The 23,724-nt window shown below is 50.1% G+C and overlaps 1 non-coding gene across 1 annotated transcript; it reads right to left on the bottom strand.

Annotated features, from left to right (window-relative positions):
- Positions 1 to 14,485: 14,485 nt before the first annotated feature.
- TRNAT-AGU (transfer RNA threonine (anticodon AGU)) lies at positions 14,486 to 14,558 on the bottom strand. Its single transcript has one exon. It is a non-coding gene; the product is annotated as a tRNA-Thr (tRNA).
- Between the last annotated feature and the right edge of the window lie 9,166 nt (positions 14,559 to 23,724).

Below are 23,724 nucleotides of genomic sequence, written 5' to 3'. Positions count from 1 at the left end.
GGCAGGGGTCCTGGCCATCCTGGACAGCCAGAGGGATGTTCTGGGTTCCCACAGGATGTATTCTGCAGTTTCTTCCTCCTGTCTCCCTCCTCAGCGTCCCTCGGGGACCCTTCCCACCCTCCATGCCCTGTCTCAGCCATGCAGATGGCAACGCTCTCCTGCAAAGCATCACAGGAGAAATCCCCTCCCAGTGACATCCAGACTGCCCCAAGGCTTTCCAGGGAGATGGAAACACCTTCCCAGAGCAGCCAGGTGTGCCCAGGCATGGCCAGTAGATGTGGCCCTGCAAGGGAGGCTGAGCTCTAGGGGATGGACACACTGACCGATGTCCCCTCCTGCCTTGTTCCATCTCCTGCCTGGACAGGGGCTGTTCCTGTGCTGGACTGATGGGACAGGGCTGGCCCCAGGGCAGCAGGGAGGGACAGGGATGGCCCCAGTGCCCAGGGAGGGACAGGGATGGCCCCAGTGCTCAGAGAGGGACAGGGCTGGCCCCAGGGCAGCAGGGAGGGACAGGGATGGCCCCAGTGCCCAGGGAGGGACAGGGCTGGCCCCAGGGCTGCAGGGAGGGACAGGGCTGGCCCCAGGGCTGCAGGGAGGGACAGGGATGGCCCCAGTGCTCAGGGAGGGACAGGGATGGCCCCAGTGCCCAGGGAGGGACAGGGATGGCCCCAGGGCTGCAGGGAGGGACAGGGATGGCCCCAGTGCTCAGGGAGGGACAGGGATGGCCCCAGTGCTCAGAGAGGGACAGGGATGGCCCCAGTGCTCAGAGAGGGACAGGGCTGGCCCCAGTGCAGGGAACAAGGCTGTTTTTGTGGGTGCCCAAAAACAGCAGCTGAAATGTCACCTGACACTGATCCTGCTGGTCACTGACTGTGCTGGGCAATCCCAGAGCCCCGAGGTGCCCTCCCAGTGACCTGTCTGCAGCTGCTGGGTGCATTCCCTGCTGCCTGGATGGGATCCCTCCAGCCATGGATATGGGGAAGGATCTGCTGGTGGAACTGGAGCAGGGCCCCACTGCTCCTGTCAGAGCTGATGGAAAGCTGCTGCCTTCTCCACTTCCACAGCAGCTGCTCCCTCAGCTGCAGGGAGGGAGAGGGGAAGAAAAATGACAAAAATAAAAGAGGTGAAGGGGACAGGACTGGGTTCAGCCAAACCCCAGGAGCAGGAGCTGCTGAAGATGCTGTGGGGACCCAGGAGTGGGAGTCAGAGGAGGATGGGTGTGGAAGTGACCTGGTTCTGAAATGAAAGAGAAAATGAAATGGGACACGTGGGTGGTCTGTAAGGTGATTTAGTAATAACCCAGAGTGTGTCCACCACATGTGGACAGTGGGTCACTGTCACAGCACTGCAAGCACAGCCTTGGGCAGATGCTCATCCCAGGGACTCACAGCACTCTGAAGGACAGACACAGCCTCTGCAGCCTCAGGAATCCCAACCCTGAGGCCTCACACAGACCTTTCCCTGGCCAAGCCCCAAGAGCAGCCCCCTCTGAGCTGCCATTGGGCTCCTGCTCCTGCTGAGCTCCCTCCAGAAGTGCCTCACACCCGTGGGACCAGGTCTGGCCTGGCTCTGCACTTCCTTGGCCTGCAGGATACACCTGCCAAATCCTTTCCCACACATTATTTTGCCTTTGCCACTGCCCAGCAGCCTGGAAAGGAGCTGAAGGCCTCCTGGCATTTCTTGCTAAGGAATTCTTGGCCAGTGACATCCTCCCCCTGCTGCCAGCACAATGTGGGGAAGGGAGGCAGGTGCTGCTTCAGCCTGCAGAGCTGAGCAACAGGAAACTCCCACAGGGCTTTCCAGGATGCAGTGCCAGGAAATGGGGCTGCCAGGCACCTGGCTCCTGCCTCCAGCACTCACATCACCCAAAGCCAGCTCTCCCTCACTGCCCCAGGCTCCTGCAGCCCCTTCTCACTCACCTCCCACTTCCCCAATGAGGTTCCTGTGAGCTGCTCTGTGTGGCCACAGATTTCTAGGATTTCTGATTGCTTCATTCCCCCATGCTCAGGGGAAAGGCTCAACAATGCCCACGAATAAAAGATATGGGGAGTATTTGAAATAATAATGGGGATAATAAAATTGGAAGAATATGGGGGTTTTGGAAAAGATGTGGGGCTGCTTTTCCCTGCTCCCACCTGCACAGCCTCAGGCAGGATCCTCACTTGGATGCCTCTCACAGCCACCTACAGATCAGGTGGATCTTCCTCTGAAGAGTATTGAGCTTCATGGAGCACCCCACTGTTGTCATGGCAGGAATTGGGGATTTCTGAAAGGCTGAATTGATCAGTGAATTTTGACCTCAGTGTGGTCACTTGTGCTGCACATTTGTCACAGACATCTTTTCATTAAAATCCTCTCGTTGGGATTTTTCCTGCTGAAGCTGAGAAGTTTCAGCAACAAAGTGTGAACAATGGTTATCTGCTGCTGTGGAATGCAACAGGTGGATCCGTGATTGGTCTCCTGTGGATGTTTGGATTTACTGACCACTCACGGCAGAGCTGGCTCTCGCTCTCTGCTGAGACACAGATCTTTGTTATTCATTCTTTTCTATTCTTAGCTTAGCCAGCTTCTGAGAACTTTCCTTCTATTTCTTTTTAGTATAGTCATAATGTAATATATATATATATATCATAAAATAATAAATCAAGCCTTCTGAACATGAGGTCAACATTCTCACCTCTCTCTTCACCTGCAAAACCCTTGTGACCACAGTCACACACATTATGTGTTTTGTGCTGCCTCAGGTACCTGCTGCAGCTCTCACACCCCTCCTGCCACACACAGGTGCTCTTCACTGGGAAAGCTTTGGGTTAGTTCAGTGGAACACTTTTCCTTTTGGTTTTCTTGCTCCACGTTGCTGAGTTCTGGCCCATGCTGTGTTGTGCAAGCCCAGCCCCTGCTGTGTTTGTTTTCCCTGTGATGCTCTCGCCCCCAGCATCCCAGCACTGCCCAGGGAGCTGTGGGGAGGTGCAGGTGCACAGCCCACTCCTTCCAGCCTGGAAACCTCGGATGTTTTTAGCTCAGCCTTAGCTGTGAGTCAGGACTGTGGGGCAAGAGGTGAACTGCAGGGGAGGGAATGAAATCCCAAATCCCTGAGCTCACTGTGGTCTGCAGAGAAAGGTGAGACCTTTCCAGCTGAACTGGTTCTGTGAGGACACTGCTCAGGAGTCACAGACCGAGAGAATGAAGAGGAAAAACCCTGCAGGCACTGCAGGGCTCTTTGGCAGCTCTTTTCTCATGTAGTGCTCACAAATCTTTCCCCTTCTCCAGTTGCTGCTCAAGCTGAGTCAGCCCCAAAGCTGCACTTGCTGTTTGGTGCAGATCCATCTCCCCACACGTGCTGTGGAGGGTCTTGGGCATGACTCAGTGACCCCTGCAGGATTTTACAGCCTCAGGCATTTTACAAACCTCTGAATCAGAGCCTCCTTTCCTAAATGCTTCTGGGAACTCAGTTCTCAGTGTTACCTCAATTCCCCCTCAAAGCACAGCTCAGGGAGTCAGAAATGTGGCCATGGTGCTCCTGGCTGGCAGTGCTCTGTCACAGCTGCTGAGATCTGTCCTTGATCCTCACCTGGACCATTCCCTGCCTTTCCTTCCCAGTTTCCCCCTGGATCACTCCCTGCCTCACCTTCCCTCAGCTCAGGCTCTTTCTTACCAAGCTGCCCATCTGGGTCTGTCCAGGTGAGAAATTCCTGGGTTCTCCTGTGTTGGGGAAGATGAAACAGGAAAGCCTTATCAATGTGATTTCCTGGCAAAAGATTTTGAGAATATGGAAACTATAAGTGAGATTGAAATGAAAGCAAGCTTTGAGATACTTCAATGACTGAACAATGGAAAACAATGGTGTGGCCAGCTGAAGGTGATCCCCTTTTGATGGAACAACACCCTCTGCTTGCAGACAGGCCCAAGGGTCAGAGCAGACCCTACAGCTTGGCAGAAGGGGCCCAAAGAGGAGATTTTAGGGTTTAAAATGTAACACAGTATGGTAATGTAATGATTCTTATAGGCTGTATGTAAATGCTATAGGATTTGTATCTTGTACTAGATTGGTTAGTGAGAATCAGAATATTCAACACAGAAGAAGATTTAGTGCATTGTAATGGGAACCTTGCTCTCTTATGCTTTTGCTCTCTCACCCTCTCATCCTCTCTCCCCCTCTCTTCTCTCATTCCTGCTCTGAGCTGTGTTTGGCAGCTCCCAGCAGGGCCCTGCACCCAGGCCCTTTGCAATAAATCCCAAGTTCCAGACTTGGCTCCAGAGATCTCTTGTCTCCACCCATCCCCACCATCCCACCCCCTGATGCTCTTACACTCCTGCCCTAAATCTCCAGCCCATGGGGCAGTGGTGGGTGCCAGCTGAGTGCCATTTGCCCCTCCATCCCCTTATGCACCCAAATCTGGCCCCTGCCTTTCATTTCCAGACACTTGGATGAGTCTTTCTGCTGAAGTTTAATGTAGTAAATGCTCCTGATCTTTGCATTCATAACCAAAGCCTTCCCCTGTGAAATCTCAAGGAGATCCTATTTGTGCTCCAGGTGGGGAATGTGTAAAAGCAGCTCTTGCTGGTGTGACTACCTCAGTGTTTGATTAATTTTCTATTTCTGAAGCTCTGATGACACCAATGGTTGGAAGCCCCAGAGGAGAGCTGTGGTACAGGAGAAAATAGAAGCTGCAGAACAGAGTGTAGCTTAAATTAGTGGGATCAGAGGGAAAGGACTAAAAATCAGGGTTTGTCATCAGAATATATCAATGCTCTCTCACCTTGCAGGAAGGACATGGCCTTGTCTCAAAGTCAAAAGGCAAAAGAGGAGGAATTGTGCCTGAACCCCCTACCAACACTTCCATGGGAACATCTTTGCACAAATTCAGAGGCCCAACAAAATCAAATCCAACAGTGCATGGCACAGTTGGGCCTATGGACCCTGACAGAAAAAATTGAAAAGTGTTTCTGGAATCAGGAATGGCTCCAGTGCAGAAGAGATTCTGGACAGCATCCAGGGGCTGGACAAGGTTCAGGCTGGGCTCAGGGCTATGCTGAGGATAAAATTCACCTTGGGCAGAGGCTCAGGATGCACAATGTGTGCACTCAGCAGAGCCCAGCCCAGGGAAAGGGCTGCAGTGCTGGTGGGTGCCAGCTGAGCCCCAGCCCCGGGGCTGCAAAAGGGTGAAATGGAGCCAAGGCTGCATTTTGGCATCTGCTCCTGGGGACAGGGGCTGAATTTGCCATTAATGTTCCATGAAATATAAAACAAGAGTTGAGGTTGTCTCTGGACCTCATTAACACTTGGGAAAGCCAAGGGGAATATCACATTTGGCTGTGGGGCCAGCAGAAGTCAGCAGAGAATCTAACATTTCAGCTCCCACTCCAAAAAGCCCAACAGCTTTGTTTCAGTTCTGACTGCCCATTCCAAAATCAACGGAGACAACCAGTTACTGGGGGAAAAAGGGCACTGCCAATGGAACCAGCTGAAAAGGTTCATTCTGTTCTCTTTGGGGATATTCACTCTCTTTTGTTTATGCTCAGTCTATGAATTTCATGGCAGAAAAGGAACTCCTTGAAACTGATCCTTTAACTTTTCAATGCTGCACATTCACATGTGGTCTCAGCCTTAGGAAGGACATGGGATGGATCCTGAGCTGGTGTGGCCACGTAAGTGTTAATAACAAAATAATTCCACTGCTTTCCCCCAGCAGCTGCACACTCACAGCCAATTGTGTCTGAATCAGGAAGTTCCTGAATGGTTCCCAGGAAAATTCCCTGTGCAAACACGACCAGACTCACTCCTAGAATGTGCTTTTCTTCCCCTGGCAGCACTGGGAGCACTGGGATGGACACTGGGTGTCCTGCAAAGCCCCAGGCACAGAGAGCAGAGAAGCTTTCCCTGCACTAAGCTGGGCTGGGCTGTGTCCCTGCACTTCTGCTCCTGCTGCTCCCACTGCTGGGCAGGGGAAGGAGAGAAACAAGGGAAAATAAAAGCAAACATACCCCTCAAGCAGCTCTGCCCTCCTGAGAGAGGAAACACAAGGCTCATTGAGAGAGGAAGGCAATTTCAGGCTCCTTAATCATCCTCTGGTTCATTGTTCAGGTGTGATGCTGGTGATGAACTGGGGAATTACAGCTGTGGGTGTGCTGGAAACCCAACTGGGGACTGGGACTCATAACTCCCCTCCAGTCCCCACAAACTCTTGAAACGCTTTGGTTACAGCAGCTGAGCAAACAAAACAAAACAAAACACAACAAAACAAAACAAAACTCACTTCACCTCCGTACTGGGCGGAAGCAGCAGAATTCCCTGGCACTGGGAGATCCTTTTGTGAACCCGGCTCTACAGAGAAGCAAACGGCCCGAATGGGAAGGAAAGCTGTGGGAAGGTTTGGTTTGGACCCGTCATCAGCCTGACTCTTGGACTGGAAGCAGAAGGATTCTCTGTGGGTTTGCTGGATGATTTCCAGGGAGGCCGGGGCAGCTCTGGCGGAGCTCTGCTCTTCCAGCGGATCCATGTGCTGCCCTCTCATAGCCCCGGGGCTGGTGCAGGGCAGGGAGAGCACTGCAGCCTCCCCCAAACAGCTCTGATGCTGATGCAGGGGAGCAGCCTCCCCACAAGCAGCTGTGGTGCTGATGCAGGGCAGGGAGAGCACTGCAGCCTCCCCAAAAACAGCTCTGATGCTGGGGCTGATGGAGAGCAGGGAGCACATTCAGCCTCCCCACAAACAGGGAGGTGCTGGGGCTGATGCAGAGCAGGGAAAAGCACAGCAGCCTCCCCACAAGCAGCTGGGGTGCTGATTCAGGGCAGGGAGCACACTCAGCCTCCCCATAAACAGCTCTGGTGCTGGGGCTGCTGCTCTGGTCTCTGGCACTGTGGATAGCCTGGAAGGGGCTGCCCAGAGGGGACAAGACTCCTGGAGCTCCTGTCCCTGCACCTGCCTGCCCTGGGAGGAGAACTGGGGGAGGACTGCAGCTGAGTGATGTAGGGCTATGTCCCAGGTTGACTGCATGATGCTTTTATCCCCAATCATCTTGTTCTGTTAATGCAGAATAAAAAGTTTTGCACCTTTAAGACTTGTTCCAGAGAGTGAAGAAGCGTGCAGAACAAGACAACTGGGGATAAAAGCATCATCAGACAACCTAGGACAGACTAACAGGGGACTGATGCCTCCTGGTGGTCCCAGGCAACCCCACCGGCAGTGTGGGGATGGTCTGTGCGCTGCCACAGCCAAAAAAGGCTGCCGGTGCTGGGATGGCTGGGGAGATCCCACTGGGGACCTGGGACATGCACGGGTCACCAACTGGGAGTGCTCAGAAAGGGGAGTCCAAGCAAAGGGGCAGAAGGGAAAGGCTGGGAAATGTAAAAAGGCAGAGGTGGTTCAGGCCTGTGGAGCGCCCAGCCAAGAACAGGAGTGGTGGGGCAGCTTTGGGCACCACAGTGTGAGAACTAAAGCTGTTAGAGAGTGCTCAGAGCACGGACATGGAGATAGGGAAGGATCTCGAGGGGAAGCCAGTGAGGAGCTGCTGAGGGCTCTGGGATTGTCCAGCTGGAGCAGAGTGAGGGCAGAGCTCACCAGGGCTGCAGCTCTGATCTCTGATCCCTGCTCTGGGACAGGGACAGGAGCCAGGGCACGGCTGGGGCTGGGCCAGGGCAGCTCAGGCTGAGCTCAGGGCAAGGCTCTGCCCCCAGAGGGTGCTGGCACTGCCCAGGCTGCCCAGGGAATGGGCACGGCCCCGAGGCTGCCAGAGCTCCAGGAGCCTTTGGGCAGCGCTGCCAGGGGTGCCCAGGGTGGGGCTGCTGGGGGGGCTGGGCAGGGACAGGGGCTGGGCTGGGGGATCCTGGGGGGTCCCTCCAGCTCGGGATATTCTGTGATTCTCTTGGTTAACAAAACTGGAGCCCACTGGAGCATTGTTGAAAGCTTCAACTCTGAAAACACTCCAGACACAGCTGGGACCAAGTGAGAAGGGAAGAACCAAACCAGTGTGAACCTGACCCCTGATTAATGAAAACCCCAGCCCAGGACTTGGTGAGGCCCTGCTGGGTCTGGCAGAGGGCAGGGGTGGGGCTGTGCTCTCCCCATCGTGTTTCCCCCCAGAAAGGTGTGGAGGGACTGATAACTGTGAGCCTCGACACAGAGACAGTCCAGACAAGGACGTGTCCCTCTGCTTTGCCATCCCCCAGCAGCAGTGCAGGTAGGACGGGCCACCAGCACTGTCACCTGGAGCTGCATGGGGACAAAAACTCTTCTCTGGGTTAAAAATGCTGTAGGAAATGGGGAAATCTGGAGATGGTCCTGTGAGTGCACATGATGCTGTAGTGTACTGCAATCTGTGATGGTGACAGAGGTGTGGCTGTGGCTGGGATGGTGCAGAGATATTTCAGCAGGGCAGTTGTACCAATGCCAGGATCCACAACAGCTGGCCCTAGAAATAATTGTCATTTCTGGTGTGAGACAGCTGTGGAATGAGCAAATTATTCAAAGCCAGGGCCATCTCTGGACTTTGCCCTTCTGCTTTCTGCAAAGTGTCACCCCAGGGGCTCTGGGCTGAGCTGCTGTGCTGGCACTGGGCAGCAGCACTGAGGGCATTGTGCTCTGGGCCTCCTCTGCTCCTGCAAGGCTTGGGCTAAGCCAGGCCCATCTGACACAGGAGATTGAAAAGAATTGAAGGGAAACAAAGAGAAATTCTAAGCTTTCCTCAGAAACCTATTAAAGTCCCTGTCATTTGCTCAGAACACATGGAATAGCCTTTATTACAGGCATTTTGCTGAGCACAAAAGCTACTTTCAATAACACAGGAAGGGAAAAATCATTACAAACTTGCAAGAATCATCAAGGACCATCTTGCAGAATCTCTTTGTCATGAAACAAATTATGAAAGGCTATAAATAGATGACCATTATTAGAACAAGGAGATCTCTAACTGGGCTCTGTGCACAGGGAATGAACTGCTCCCCTCCCAGCCAGGGGGGAGCTGAGGCAATCAGCAGGTACGTCACAGGCTCTCCAGGGTGCAGCAGAAAGCAGAATTAAAGTCCTTGCCTCCTGCTTCTGAAACTGGGAGAGGCATTTGGAGACACAAGTTACTTAAAAGGCTGTTAAAAATACACAAAATACACACAGGTACTCACCCACCACAGGATGGGGCTGAGCTTGGTCAAGGTCACACCCTGGGGGTGTACCAGGCCAGGTTGGATGGGCTTGGAGCAACCTGGGATAGTGGAAGCTGTGCCTGCCCATGGCAGGGGTGGAATGAGATAAAATTTAAGGTCCCTCCCTGTAGGAGTGTTGGGGGTAGGATGGTGGGGATGGATGGAGACAGACATCTCTGCAGCCAGGTCAGGAACTTGGGGTTCATTGCAAAGGGCCTGGGTGCAGGGCCCTGCTGGGAGCTGCCAAACACAGCTCAGAGCAGGACTGAGAGAAGAGAGGGGGAGAGAGGATGAGAGGGTGAGAGAGCAAAAGGGAAAGGGAGTAAAAGGGGGTAAGAGCGTAAAAGGCAAGAGCTAAGAGATAAGAGGTAAGAGTGCGAAGTTCCCGTTACAATACCATAAATCTTCTTCTGTGTTGAATATTCTGATTCTCACTAACCAATATAGTACAAGGTACAAATCCTACAGCATTTCCATACAGCCTATAAGAATCATTACATTACCACACTGTGTTACATTTTAAACCTTAAAAACTCCTCTTTGGGCTCCTTCTGCCAAGCTGTAGGGTCTGCTCTGACCCTTGGGCCTGTCTGCAAGCAGAGGGTGTTGTTCCATCAAAAGGGGATCACCTTCAGCTGGCCACACCATTGTTTTCCAGTTGTTCAGTAACTAAAGTATCTGAAAGTTTGCTTTCATTTAAATCTCACTTATAGTTTCTATATTCTCAAAATCTTTTGCCAGACAATCATATTTATAAGACTTTCCTGTTTCATCTTCCCCAACACCTCCCAACCCAAGCCATCCCAGGACTGTGTGACTCCATGGTGTCCCTGCTGAACAGAGCACAGGACAGGAGCTCTGTGCTCACAGAGCCTGGCTGTCCTATCCAGCTCCTCCAGGACCTCCTGGTTCCCTTTCTCACCTCTCGGGGGTTTTCCTCCTCCTTGACTGCTTGAAAAAAATGACTCCTCTGAATTTTATTTTTTTGTTAAATTCCAGCCTAACATATTCATTCCTGCTCATTAAAATAGTTACTTCTCCTTCTGGGTGTTTACTCCTGTGGTATTTCTATGAGTTACTCATGTCTACTTTTAGCCTTCCTGTGGACAGACTAAACACAATAAACTCCTTCCATCCCCCCTAAGGCAGACCTGCCATTCCTGTGCCATTCCTGAGCCATTCCTGTGCCATTCCTCCTGGCAGATTCCTGGATTTGCCTGGCAGGGTGCCCAGGTGAAACTGGGCATGGCTGGCTTTCTAAAGCTGGGCTCAATTGGCACTAACTGCTTTTCATAGTTTGGTTACATTTGCAGTAACTACAACAATCCCATGCTCTTTCCCAGGTTTTTCATGGAGTTGTGGCCTGCAGGAATGAGAATGTTTACTAGTATTCCAACTGTCCTGAGCAGGTCAGTGGGATCTCCCTGGCTGAGTCCAGGAGAATCAGAATGCCAGCATTAAACCCTAAGGGCCCTGCTGTGGAAAAGAGAAGATATGGAAATTTTTCCAAGATATGGAAATTTTAAGGATGAGCAGCACAGTCAGGGAGAGGCTGGGAGCTGCACAATTTGTGCAAAGGAAGAGTCTTGAAAAGCTGCCCCAATGGCTCTGAGACATTTTTGCCAGCACTGTTACCTGTCCATGGGATCTCCTATCCCCACAGGAACTGCTGGTTTGGGGTTTTCTCCTTGAAAAAGCCATAATCCTTTCCAGACACTCATGGAGCAGTGTTGGGATGTGGTGATAATTGATAATTTCCATTCTGAGCTGCTGTGTCCAGCACAGAGCTGGGCTGTGCTGGCTGCCAGGACTGCTGTGCTTGTAAGAGGCTCCCACATTCCAAAGGAATGGGCAGTCACATGGGTCGCCAGGATTTTCTGTGCTTCTGGGAAGGTGCCATGGAAGTCTTGGGGAGCAGCAGGACCATGTTCACATCAGGTTTAGTTCTGCATCCAGCCTTTGGGGCAGCCAGCAGCTCTCCTGGAGCTCTCAGTGCTGTGTTTGATGCTCTCTGTGGACCTTGGGGCTCAGGAGGAGCAGGTGGTGACCTCACAGGCTCCAGGAGATCCCAGAAACATTCCAGGGGCTGGAAAAGACCTCCAGGATCAACTCCAACCTTTGGCCAAACACCCCTGTGCCCACTAAACCATATCTCAAAGTACCATATCTCAAAGTGCCACATCTTCCTGGTTCTTGAACATTTTCAGGGATGGTGACTCCAGCACTTCCCTGGAGAATCTGTTCCAATGCTCAAAAGGCAGGGAGATAACAATGTCCCTGGGCAAAACTTTGCACCAAGGCTTTGGAGAAATCCTCTTGGATGTGAGTGGAAGATGGGCACAGATGTCCCTGTGGATGCTGTGCAGCTCCCTGGTCCTGGCACACTGGAACATGGAGCTGGTATTTAATTTTTTTTCATATTATTTCAAAAACATTTCCTATTTGTTTTTTTAAACATTGTTGTTAAACCCACAATATCTTGTTTGGAATACTGGATTGAGTGTATTCATTATGGGAGAGCTGGAAAATTGATAAATTTGGGTGATTTTTCCCCACTCTGAATTCTGCAGTCCTATCAACTTTATTAATTTTTTTTTTTTCCTGTGGCTGAGGCTACAAAGCTGCCCTTTGATCCCTGTGTATGTTAGATTTTAACATTAGTGTCAATTGTATTTCTAAGCCCAAAAGTTCTTTAAACCTGGCAACATTTTCACTGGCTCTGGCTCAAGGCTTCCCTCCCTGGATTAAACTATTTATTGTTTCCCACATGTATTAAGAAATGGATTAGTTGAGGCATTTGTGGCCTTTCCTAGGACTGACATGGAGGCAGAAATGCAGCTCTGTAACACAGTCCTTGCATTGGGGCACCTTGATGCTGCAGGGCTGCTGGGCCTCAATATTCGCTGTTGTTTATAAGAAATGATTTCTCTGTCCAGCTTGATGGAACCCTTGGAAGGAGACCCAGGAATGAAAAGTATTCCAGAGAAATGCACAGAGTCCAGGATGGCTTTAAAAATATAAATTATATTCTGAAGTTGTGAGGAGAGTATTAAAAGCAAGTTTTCATGGATAGACAGGAAGACACCTTTAAATCTCCCTAAAGAAAGCAAGAAAAGCCTGTGACGGTGGGCACAGGGGATTTAGGATGAGGGAAGAGATGAGGATCTGACTCCATGTTTCAGAAGGCTGATTTATTACTTTATTATATAGATTACATTAAAACTATACTAAAAGAATAGAAGGAAAGTTTTCATCTCAGAAGGCTGGCTAAGAATAGAATAGAAAGGAAAAGAATGATAACAAAGGTTTGTGTCTCGGACTCTGTCTGAGCCAGCTGACTGTGATTGGCCATTAATTAGAAACAACCACATCAGACCAATCACAGCTGCACCTGTTGCATTCCACAGCAGCAGATAACCACTGTTTACATTTTGTTCCTGAGGTCTCTCAGCTTCTCAGGAGGAAAAATCCTCAGGAAAGGATTTTTCATGAAAAGATATCTGTGACAAAAGCCTGTCTGGGATTGGACTGGGCAGGTCACAACCCTGACCCTGAACAAACCCCCAGGGCACCAGCCTGGCCCCATCCTGGGGCAGAGCTGCACCACCTCCCCTGACCTCTGAACATCTCTGCAGCGTTTCCATCCCACAGGGAACACAGACCATGGAATCACAGAATCCTGCAATGTCCTGAGCTGAGATGGCCCCACCAGGATCATCCAGCCTCTGTCCACACCCAGACCCCCCAACAACCCCACCCTGGGCATCCCTGGCAGCCTCAGGGCCGTGCCCATTCCCTGGGGGCAAGGAAGAGGTGCCCTCCTGCCTCCCACATTTACCCTGGGCTTCAGGATCAGGATATAAACACTTCACCCTCTTTCTCCCTCTAGTCAAGCTCTGTCTTTGAAAGAGATGATGGGTGATGGATATAAAAAGATTCCAGCTCCCCTGGTAAAATCATCTTTGCCCAGGCTGATGCTCAACAAGCAGCATCAGAGAGTTTGGGCTCTGCATTGCAGCAGGGTCACTGGGAGAGGAGCTCTGGCATTAATATCAGCTACTGCAGAGATTAAGAATTCAGCAAAACACATCCTGAACATTTGTCCTCTTTGCACAGAAAGGAAAGACATTAATTTTTCAGAGGATCATTTCCATCCCCACCAGGCTCAGCTAAGCTGAACCCACAGCCTGATTGCAAAAGTGAACTTGAACCACAAAGATATTTTTGGGTCTTGCTCTGCGGTCTCCTCTGAAAGCCAAATAAAGAGATAAAGCTGGAATGAGGGACAGGGGGAATCCAGGTAGAGCCACAACAGTCTGGAGATAAATTCCCTTTTAGTAAAACCCATCTGCCCATTTTCCAGGACCTGGGGTTACAATAACAGTAACTTGTGCTCATTTATTAATTGCAGATTAATGGGAACCCTGCTGGCTTCTGTTTCTTTGTCCTTACTGGGATATATTCAGAGGAAAGCAGGGAAATTCATGCAGGTCAGTGGGGGAGGAAACACATCAATCCTCCAAAGCTCACTTTTTTGGGACAACAGAGCTGGAAGGAACCAGCCTGGGGAGAGGCAAACAAAGTCCCATGTCCCTCATGCCACCCTGTGTCCCCCTCCACAAGAAAAAATCTTTCAGGCTTTTGAGCCTTCTTTCCCTCAGATGGAAAAGGCCCTTTTGAAATTCAGAAATTACCTTTTCCATCACTGGTTTGGCTCATTTGGACTCAATATAGGGTGTCTACTTGAAAATGAATAGGGAAAAGAGATGTGCAAAGGCAGAGGGGGAAATCTCATAAATCTGGACAGCAATTCATGGAATTCAAGATGCAAAATAGGTTAATTCTTACCTATTACTTCATTCTTAGAAATGATCCCTTTCCTGTACCCCCAGCAAGGCTCTGCAGATGACTGATGTTGCTGATTCTCCACAAACCATATTTATAATGTTTTCAGCCAGCTCTGCAATTACTGAGCTCTGGAGCCATAATTTGATCCTCCTGCTGCTGTCTGAAGAGATGAAGCAGCTCTGACTGTAAATACCTGGCAGCCCTTCCAGCTTTGTCCATCAGTGACCCCCACAAAGTCTGCAGGGTCCAGAGGGCTCCAAACCCCATTACTGGATGTTCCCCTTCTGTGATTGCTGTGCATTAAATGTATTTCAAGGGTACAACACTGACCACTGCTGGTTTCTCTGCTTCTCTGTGCCTGTTGTTTGGTGTAGGTGCTGGGGGAAGTTTGTATTTCACTCAGGCTGGGGTGGATGCTCCAAAAAGCAGCATCAGGAACACCTTGGGAATAAACATGAAGATAAAGCAGTGAGGTCCTGGCAGGAGATGCAGACTCTGCCCAGGCTCCAGTGAGATTTGAACTCACGACCCCTGGTTTACTAGACCAGTGCTCTAACCCCTGAGCTATGGAGCCTCTGAAATTTGCCTGCTTTTGCCTCTGCAAACATTTCATATTGGAATTTTCTCATAATTCTGGTGGGAAACGGCCCCAGCACTGCTGGAATGTGCTCCAAAGATTTTCAATTCTCTTTCCAAACTGCACCAAAACCCATCAGAGACACAAAACCACCACCACAAGGCGAACCCAAAACTGGAATTTACTCTCCTTCAGCTCATCCCTGTCAGGACATCAGGATGGATTATTCCCTTTTCCTCAGCCAACTTGTAAACTTCTCAAGTTTCTTTGTAAACTTGAGAAGTTTACAAAGAAATGTTGATATTGGGGCTCTTCATAGTTATGGCACTAAATTAAGCAAAAAATGAAAGAAATGAGGGCCAGGAAGATGCTCCAAAAGCTGGAGCCCCTCTCATATGAAAAAAAGCTGAGAGAATTTGGATTATTCAGAGAAGAGAGAAGAGAGAAGAGAGAAGAGAGAAGAGAGAAGAGAGAAGAGGGAAGAGAGAAGAGAGAAGAGAGAAGAGAGAAGAGAGAAGGGAGGGAAGGGAAGGGAAGGGAAGGGAAGGGAAGGGAAGGGAAGGGAAGGGAAGGGAAGGGAAGGGAAGGGAAGGGAAGGGAAGGGAAGGGAAGGGAAGGGAAGGGAAGGGAAGGGAAGGGAAGGGAAGGGAAGGGAAGGGAAGGGAAGGGAAGGGAAGGGAAGGGAAGGGAAGGGAAGGGAAGGGAAGGGAAGGGAAGGGAAGGGAAGGGAAGGCTCCAAGGTGACTTTATTGTAGCCTTTCAGTACCTGAAGAGCCTCCAAGAGAACTGGAAAGGGACTTTTCATAAGGACATGGAGGGACAGGACACAGGGAATGGCTCCCACTGCCAGAGGGCAGGGCTGGATGGGATATTGGGAATTGGGAATTGTTCCCTGTGAGGGTGGGCAGGCCCTGGCACAGGGTGCCCAGAGCAGCTGGGGCTGCCCCTGGATCCCTGGCAGTGCCCAAGGCCAGGCTGGACAGGGCTGGGAGCACCTGGGACAGTGGGAGGTGTCCCTGCCATGGCAGGGGTGGAACAAGATGTTCATTAGTGTCCATTCCACCCCAAACCAGTCTGGCATTCTCTTGTACCCCACTGCTCCCACTGGAAATCAGCAGTGTATTTATTTCTCCCTCTCAGCCCTTCACATTTCTCACTCCCTCCTTAGGAGTCCATGTTTTGTTCCCTCCCTGCTGCTTCATCCTCCCTTTGAGAGCCCTTTGGGTGCCACCTCCAGGCTGAGTCTGATGGATGGGGCTGAGCACTCCCCAGCTGGGGCTGAAAGTGTCACAGAAGTGGGGTGAACGTGGAGGAAGCAAGAATCACAGAGAACAGAGCTTGGATTTAGCATTTGGCCAATGAGAACCCCTGTGGTGCCCACGAATATTGGTGCAGAATTGTTCAGTGTGGGCAGTGCCAGAGTGAATGGGAGACTCCTCCTGCAGATCCCCCTTGGTGCCCTTGGGGGATTTGTGCACAGAAGGAGGAGCTCTGGCCCTTGTGCACCAAATCTCAGCTTCCTCACATCCAACAGGCACCTCCTGCAGAACTGCAATAGAAAATCCCTGTCTGGAACACCTCAAATTTGAGGGAAGGATTTGTGGAGCCTGTCAGCAAGGCCAGGAGGGGATGCTGGCTGTGCATTAAACCCTCAGGCACAGAAATGTCTCATGGCAGGGGAAAATGTACAGCAGCAGCTGAAGAGGACTCTGAGTTTCAGGGTAGATGCACAAAGAGAAAATATAAGTACAAATGGTTAAAGGGTGACTCAGAATAAGCCACATTGTGTCTATTATTCCTGGTCTTTTTTTGTGGAAGAAAATTGCTCTCTTTGAAAGAAACCAGAAATTAAGACCATCCATCCTCCCAAGCGTAGAAAAACACAAACCCTCATTAGGTGGGCTGAAAGGCAATTCTCAGGCCTTTATCTGACAAGCTAAGAGCAGGATTCTGTCTATAGCATTTAAGGAGAAATGATGAATTACCTGGCATGGGTTCAGTGCTTGAGCTTGGCATTGGATAAACTCACAAAGAAGCCTGAAGCCAATCAAACAACTTTGTACAAACGCTGCTGAAAGCAGCCCTTTGGGGCACACAGGGAGGACGTGCACCAATAAAATAAAGCTGAAAATAATAATGAACATCCCATGCAGGAACATGTGCTTGGAGCATGGTTTCCAAGAGCAGCTGGGCTTGGAGCCTGGGAACACATGGCTGAGCCATGAGAGACTGCCTGGCAGAAGGCAGTAATGGAGCAGTTTGATACAGGCTGTGTTCAGATCTGGTTTGAAAACTAATATGGTTTAAATCTGTGCTGGTGCTGGGAGCACTTTGGGGAGAAATAAATGCTCCTGGTAATGAGAAGTGATGGAGTGGTGAATGTGGAAGGCTGCCTGGTGCTGGAAAGGTTGTGTCCTTGCTTTCCTGGCTGAAACTCTGCCATGGTTCCCAATGTCTGTGTGTTCTGGAGTACTTGGATGTTTCAACCTCAGTGCAGACCCTCGCAGTGCTGAGAGCTGGCCTGGAGTGGAGCTGGAGCTGCTGCAGAGGCCTCTGGCACCAGCGGGCACCAGGAGAGGCTGTGCTGAGCCCTGGCAGCCCTGTGCCCTCATGGCACTGCCTCCACAGCCTGAGCATGTCCCAGATTTCAGCTTCTGTTTGATCCCATCCCAGAATCTCTCCTGTTTTTCTCTCCCTTCTCATGGTGACTGCTGAGGTGTGACCCAGGCACTCTGTCCCCAGGCAGGGCTGCACCTGCACCCTCAGATGAAGGGCCTGGTTCCTGCAAGGCTGCCCCTTGTTCTATTTTTACCCCTGAAACTCCTGCAATGACTTTCTTCCCACTGCCAAGAGGGAAATCTTTCTCCTGCACGTTTGCAGTGAGATCTGGCCTGGATGGACAAGGACTGGGAGCCCATCCCAGGATTTCTGGGCTAATCCTCTGCCAGCTGCTCTGTGACCATGCAGGGTGAGCAGTGAAGCCCCCCCAAACCCCTGTGTCCCCACACAGACCTGAACCCAAGCACAGCTGTCTCCTGCACTGCTGGGGGCTCTTCTGAGAGAAGCATGAAAGAATTGGGATTATTCAGCCAAGAGAGAGGAGAGGAGAGGAGAGGAGAGGAGAGGAGAGGAGAGGAGAGGAGAGGAGAGGAGAGGAGAGGAGAGGAGAGGAGAGGAGAGGAGAGGAGAGGAGAGGAGAGGAGAGGAGAGGAGAGGAGAGGAGAGGAGAGGAGAGGAGAGGAGAGGAGAGGAGAGGAGAGGAGAGGAGAGGAGAGGAGAGGAGAGGAGAGGAGAGGAGAGGAGAGGAGAGGAGAGGAGAGGAGAGGAGAGGAGAGGAGAGGAGAGGAGAGGAGAGGAGAGAGGAGAGGAGAGGAGAGGAGAGGAGAGGAGAGGAGGAGAGAGAGGAGAGGAGAGGAGAGGAGAGGAGAGGAGAGAAGAAGAGAGGAGAGGAGAGGAGAGGAGAGGAGAGGAGAGGAGAGAAGAGAAGAGAAGAGAAGAGAAGAGAAGAGAAGAGAAGAGAAGAGAAGAGAAGAGAAGAGAGAAGAGAAGAGAGAGAGAGAAGAGAAGAGAAGAGAAGAGAAGAGAAGAGAAGAGAAGAGAAGAGAAGAGAAGAGAAGGCTCCAAGGTGACTTTGTTATATCCTTTCAGTACCTGAAGGGCCTCCAAGAGAACTGGAGGGAAAGCTGCTGTGAAAAATGAGGAAAATTGGAAGGAATAATAGTTGCTGGATGAGATGGGAATGGCCATCTCTTTGCTAGGTCCTGGCAGGGCAGCCTCAGCTACCAATGGGCTGGACAGTAAAGGAACTTTCTCCTAATGGAGTCTGAAGGAACTGGAACATTTTGCCTTTCCATACAGTGCCTTGGCCAAGTCCTGGTGCAAAGTTTGTCCAGGGCCATTATGAAATGACTGCTAAAGAAGACATAATGAATTTTCTTGTTCAGTAGGCTCTGGGCTAATGAGAAATGAGATTTTGATTTGTTTTTCATGTTTGGATCTGTGTTTATAGCCAGGTACTATGATTTGGCTTTTACTCTGAGAACCATTTGATTATCAGGAAGGTAGAAAACTCTGCCCCAGAATTTCTACATGAGTTACTTCTTGAGTTCAAACCCAGCCCCAATACATTGTCTGCCAGCACAAAGCTTCCCTGGGCTGCTGACACAGTTCTGCTTTTCTTCTGGAACACACCTTTCATCTTCTTCCCATGGAGAGAAGTAGGAGTCCTGTTGCTGTTCAGGAGGGTTCAGGAGCAGTCCTGGTGAATTTGGCTGCTTGGGCTCTGACACAGAGCCCACCTTGCCCAGGTTTAGTGACTGAATTGGGATAATGAGACTCTAGTGAGAGATGGTGATGACTGTGAGGGCTGAAGAATTCAAAGTTCATGAGATTGCACAATTTGGAGATAAAATGTGCAATTCTTGCTCTCTTTATCTCAGCAAGCCCCATCTTACAGAGATATTTATCCACTACAGTTTCCACCACTGACTTCTGCCCTGGTCAAACCCATATCCTGGATGCTCTCTGCTTGTAGAGCACAATATTTTTCACTTGCCATATTGGTAAACTTTACCAATAGTATTTAGCAATAGTAAATTCACTTATTTAGTTAAAATTTACCAGTTTAGCTGCAAAAAAATTAAATATCATCTGTCCACTTAGACAGCAGCTATCATTGCAGAGTCCAATCACTCTTTTAGATTTATCTCTTATCAGATGCTTCCTGGTTGCTTTTTGGATCCAGACCCCCTGAAAACACTGTGAGATGGGGAGTCTGAAAAGCGGAACTCGACAGTTCCAATGCCTCTGGTTTTCATGGAAAATCAGAGTTTCCACTGTGTTCTTTCATCCAGAGATGAGGGGAAATTGCTACAAAGTGGAAATGTTTGTGTGCAGCAAATTAGGCATTATGGGCATGATTCATGGCTAATCTTTGCAATCTTCAAGAGTATTTTCTGAACAAAAGTCATATAAAGGAAGTCCCTGGACAGTGACCTCCTGCTGCTCTGTAAAGGCAAAAGGCAGCAATGGGCAGCAATAAAGCAACAAACCAAAGCCCAGATGTTTGTTTTCCATGGATGGAAACATCCCTCCTGAAGGAACAGTGAGCTTTGCTGGCATTATTTACTGGGTATTTATCTCCAGCAAATGAAATTGTTACATCATGTTGGATTTCTGACAAGCCCAGAGTCCCTGGAGCCCAGCTCGGATCTGAACTGGGGATAGAGGCCACCTCAGCTCACACATAAAGGCTGGACAATGGGATGGACTCTGCAAAACTCTGCATGAATAAACGCTGGTGATGATTCTACCAAGAGCTCACAAGCTGCATCCTCTTAATTATAAGAAAGCCACAAAATCTCAGCAGCATTTCTGATCTGATTCATGGAGAAGAAAAAACTCATTTCATTCTTGTAGCCATACTTGATACTATTTTATATCCTTTTAGAAGTGAAAAGATGAAATCAGAAGAGAAAATTGACATAATTAATGCACTATTACAGGGCAGGGGCTTCCTTCTGGCCTTAAAATGAATCTGGAGGTTTGGACTGGCTCCCCCAGGCTCTCCCGGCCTGCTGGTGCTTGGGACAGCCCAGGGGCCACCACTGCCTCAAAGTTCCAGCCTTCCTTTAAAGTACCCTTGTAAAGTTTTCTTGGAAGCCAGGAGGAGTTTCCTCAAGTCCTGGGAAAAACCCTAAAACTGTTGTGTTGTTTATTTGGAACAAACCCGCTGCTCTGAGGGTGCCCGGTTTGTTCCTGTGCTCAGGGAACAGGAGTTATTTCTGGAATGCAGCTGCCTCTCTTTAAGCTGCTGCAACATCTCCCTGGAGCCCCCCTCAGATACAAAATTGGTCTAAATTACCCTTGACCCGTTTCAGATTAGCAAAGAGCAAAATCCAGCTTGTTGTGCAGAGCACGTGGAGCTGCTGGTGCTGTGCAGGCCCGAGGAGCTCTGTGGGCACAGCTCAAGCTGCCTTTCCAGGAATCCTCAGGAACACTTGTGACACATGAAGAAATTGGTATTTCTGAGTATCCCAGTGCCCAGAAGCAGAGGGACTGTGCACAGCTGGAAACCTGCATGGCACAGGCCCCCATGGGCACCATGGCCCTGCCATGGGCACCAGGGCCCTGCCACCAGCCCAGGGCCACCATTCTGGGGAGGCTCTGAGGTCCCCTGTGCCCAGGAGGGACTGGCAGAGCCCTTGGAGTTCCTTGGGAATAAACCCCAGCTCAAGGCAGCCCTTAGTACCTGTCAGCCCTGAGAGAGGAATGTTTTATTGACAGATGCCCTTAATAACAAAGGAGCTGCTGAGCTGCAGGAGCTTAACCATTTGTGAGCCAGGCCAGACCCTGGGGGCTGCAGGAGAAAAATCACTTATTGAAAAAAGAAAAAGAAAAAAAAGACTTATTGAGGCTCAATGTTGATGTAATGGTAATAATGAGAGAGGGCAAAAAAAGTCCTTCTCCATCTTTAGGATAAGGGGTGCAGTACATCAGAGGTAATTAGTGGAAGTGCCTAAAAATAGGGATTTACACCCCTGTTCTTGTGTGACTGCTCCAGCAGCAGCCTCTCAGCTGTGCCACTTCAGCCCTGTAAAACACAGGATTTCAGGGAGCGAAGAACAAACATTGCCATGGTCATTTTGCTGGGGCACAAATGAGGCCCATCAGGGGGAATCACCCAAAGCAGAGCCTGGTGAAACTCCCATGCTGGTCCCTGGCACTATCACTGTCTCTCCTCTGCTAAATTCTCCAAAAACTCAGCTTGTTGGGCTCAGATGGAAGGTTTGGGGATGCACAGCATTCAAGTACTCCTTACAGCTCAAATACTCCTCACAGTCCTGTAGGGAATAAATACATAAATACCAGGAATGCAACAAATGCAATTAAGTAATGCAGGAAGGCAGACCTTGTGCTAGAACCTTGTCTGGCACCTGGCAATGTGCCTGCTTTCCTGCACATCCAAACCAGCAAGAAATGAGAGCCAGAGGGGGTGAAGAGCTCAGCAATCCTTGGGCACTGCAGGAAATTCTTGGCCCTGGGGCTGGAAATCTGTAAAATCCACAGAGGTGAAGCTGAAGGCAGTGACAAAATCTCTCACTTGCACTGGTGATCTTGGTGTTGCTGCTCCAGAGTTCCCAAGGGGGAACAGCAAGATGGTCCAGCACAGAGCTGTGGATTGTTATCAGCGGTGGGCTTGCAGTGGGTTTGTCAAGAGTGATGCTGAACGTGTCCAGCTGCTGCAGATGAGGATCTCTACTACCATTTAACTTTCAAGAGTTAACTTCAGACTGTCCCTGCTGTAGCTGCAACAGCACCACACACACTCAGTTTGCAAAATTAATGCAATTTCAAGGGGAGATTTAAACTTGTCTGTTGCAAAAATCTCATTGGAATGTCAATATTATAATTTTGTGTGCTCAGATCGAGCTCATGGTGGGCAGCAGGAGCACAAATTCAGGGACAAAATAGGTGGAATGTGACAACAGGGGGTTGTTTGGCCCAAACTGCATCATGAGACCACCAGACCAAGCAGCATTTTCTGCTGTGCCCTGGGGAAGATGCATTCACTGCTGCACGTTGCAGTGCCAAAGCTGATCAGAAGGGGAGGAGACAACACAGGAAACCTAAATGAGCTGAGCAGGTTGAGCTTGACTTGATTTTGGGTCTGCCAGAGCTGAATAATAAAGACAGAGTCCATAATCCTGTGCTGTGACTGAAGGGATAATTCACGGGGCCCTGGGTACTTATGGGACACCAAGCAGACACAGAACCATGGATTCTGGAACAAATATTTCCAGTCTGGCTTACAGCAGCTGCTGGAGAAACCATCTTTCCTAACTCCTCTCAGGCCAGCAGCAGAACTTCTGTAGGAGTAAACAAGCTGTTGTTTAGCCCAAATGTCCAGGGTTGGGAGGAGGACTCTCCTCTGGGTGCCCCTCAGGAAGCTCTCCTGAATCTGTATCTCTCTAATGTCATACAGCCTCATTCAGTCTCTCAGAATGAACAGGACTCCCTCAGGGTCTCCTGTGAAAAGCTGCTGTTCATTTTATTTCAGGGCACTGCAGAGAACCACATGGATTTTGCTCCTCTTCTTGGCTTGTGCTGCCTTAAAGGTTCTTCCCCCAGAGGGTGCTGGCACTGCCCAGGCTGCCCAGGAATGGGCACGGCCCCGAGGCTGCCAGAGCTCCAGGAGCCTTTGGGCAGCGCTGCCAGGGGTGCCCAGGGTGGGGCTGCTGGGGGGGCTGGGCAGGGACAGGGACTGGGCTGGGGGATCCCTGTGGGTCCCTCCAGCTCAGGAGATTCCATGATTCCAGGATTCTATAAATAAAAACCCACACAAGAAACTTCAGCACACTTGGTAGGAATGAAGAAGCCAAAGGGGGCTTTGGTTTGTCTCCATTTGTTCAGTTGGTTGCTCAGAGTTCCGTGGTTTCCAACTGAATCCATTGTTAATCCCATAATTTAGAAGGTCTCACAGTGCCAGAATCCCCCCAGAGTTTCCATGGCTTGCTCTGTGCTGTTCACACAACTCAGTCTGTGCTTCAGGGGCATTTGAACAAGCAACATCTGGGGACAATAAAATAACACAAAAATAACACAAAAATCTGCCCCCAGGTTTGAGGAAATGTCCCTCTGAGGGACTCATCTGCTGCTTTGCCCAGAGCTTATGCAACGTGCTGGCAGCACCCAAAATCCAGGGATTTCACTGCCACTCTCAGGCTGTGGTTTGGGGGATTGTCAGCAGGGATCCACTGCAGCTGTTTTTCTCTTCTGCTATCCATTGTAAATAAATAAATTTAGTTAAGTAATCAAGTAATTTAGAAGAAGCACGTTAGTAAATAAAGTAATTCGGTGGAATTAATGAGCAAACAAGGACAGCAAATTAAATGGGCCTTGCTCATCGTCAGCAGGCTTAAATTATGGGGAAAAACCAGTGCAGTTTCCATGTGAGAAGGCAAAGAGAAGACACTGCCCTGCAGGGCTTCTGGTGGGAGTTGGGCTATCCAGTGTGGGCTAAGAGTGAGGTTTTCCTCTAAATCTGGGATGCTGGGCTCCCTGTGGGTGCAGCTCTCAGCTTTGGAGTGAATGACTGAGCTCACAAATCATCTACAAAATAAACACTCCTGGCTGTGCCCTGAAATTGATGGCTCTTCACACG

This window comes from Ammospiza nelsoni, chromosome 20, assembly GCF_027579445.1.
Source record: "Ammospiza nelsoni isolate bAmmNel1 chromosome 20, bAmmNel1.pri, whole genome shotgun sequence".
NCBI classification, from domain to species: domain Eukaryota; kingdom Metazoa; phylum Chordata; class Aves; order Passeriformes; family Passerellidae; genus Ammospiza; species Ammospiza nelsoni.
This window is presented reverse-complemented; position numbering and strand designations above follow the sequence as displayed.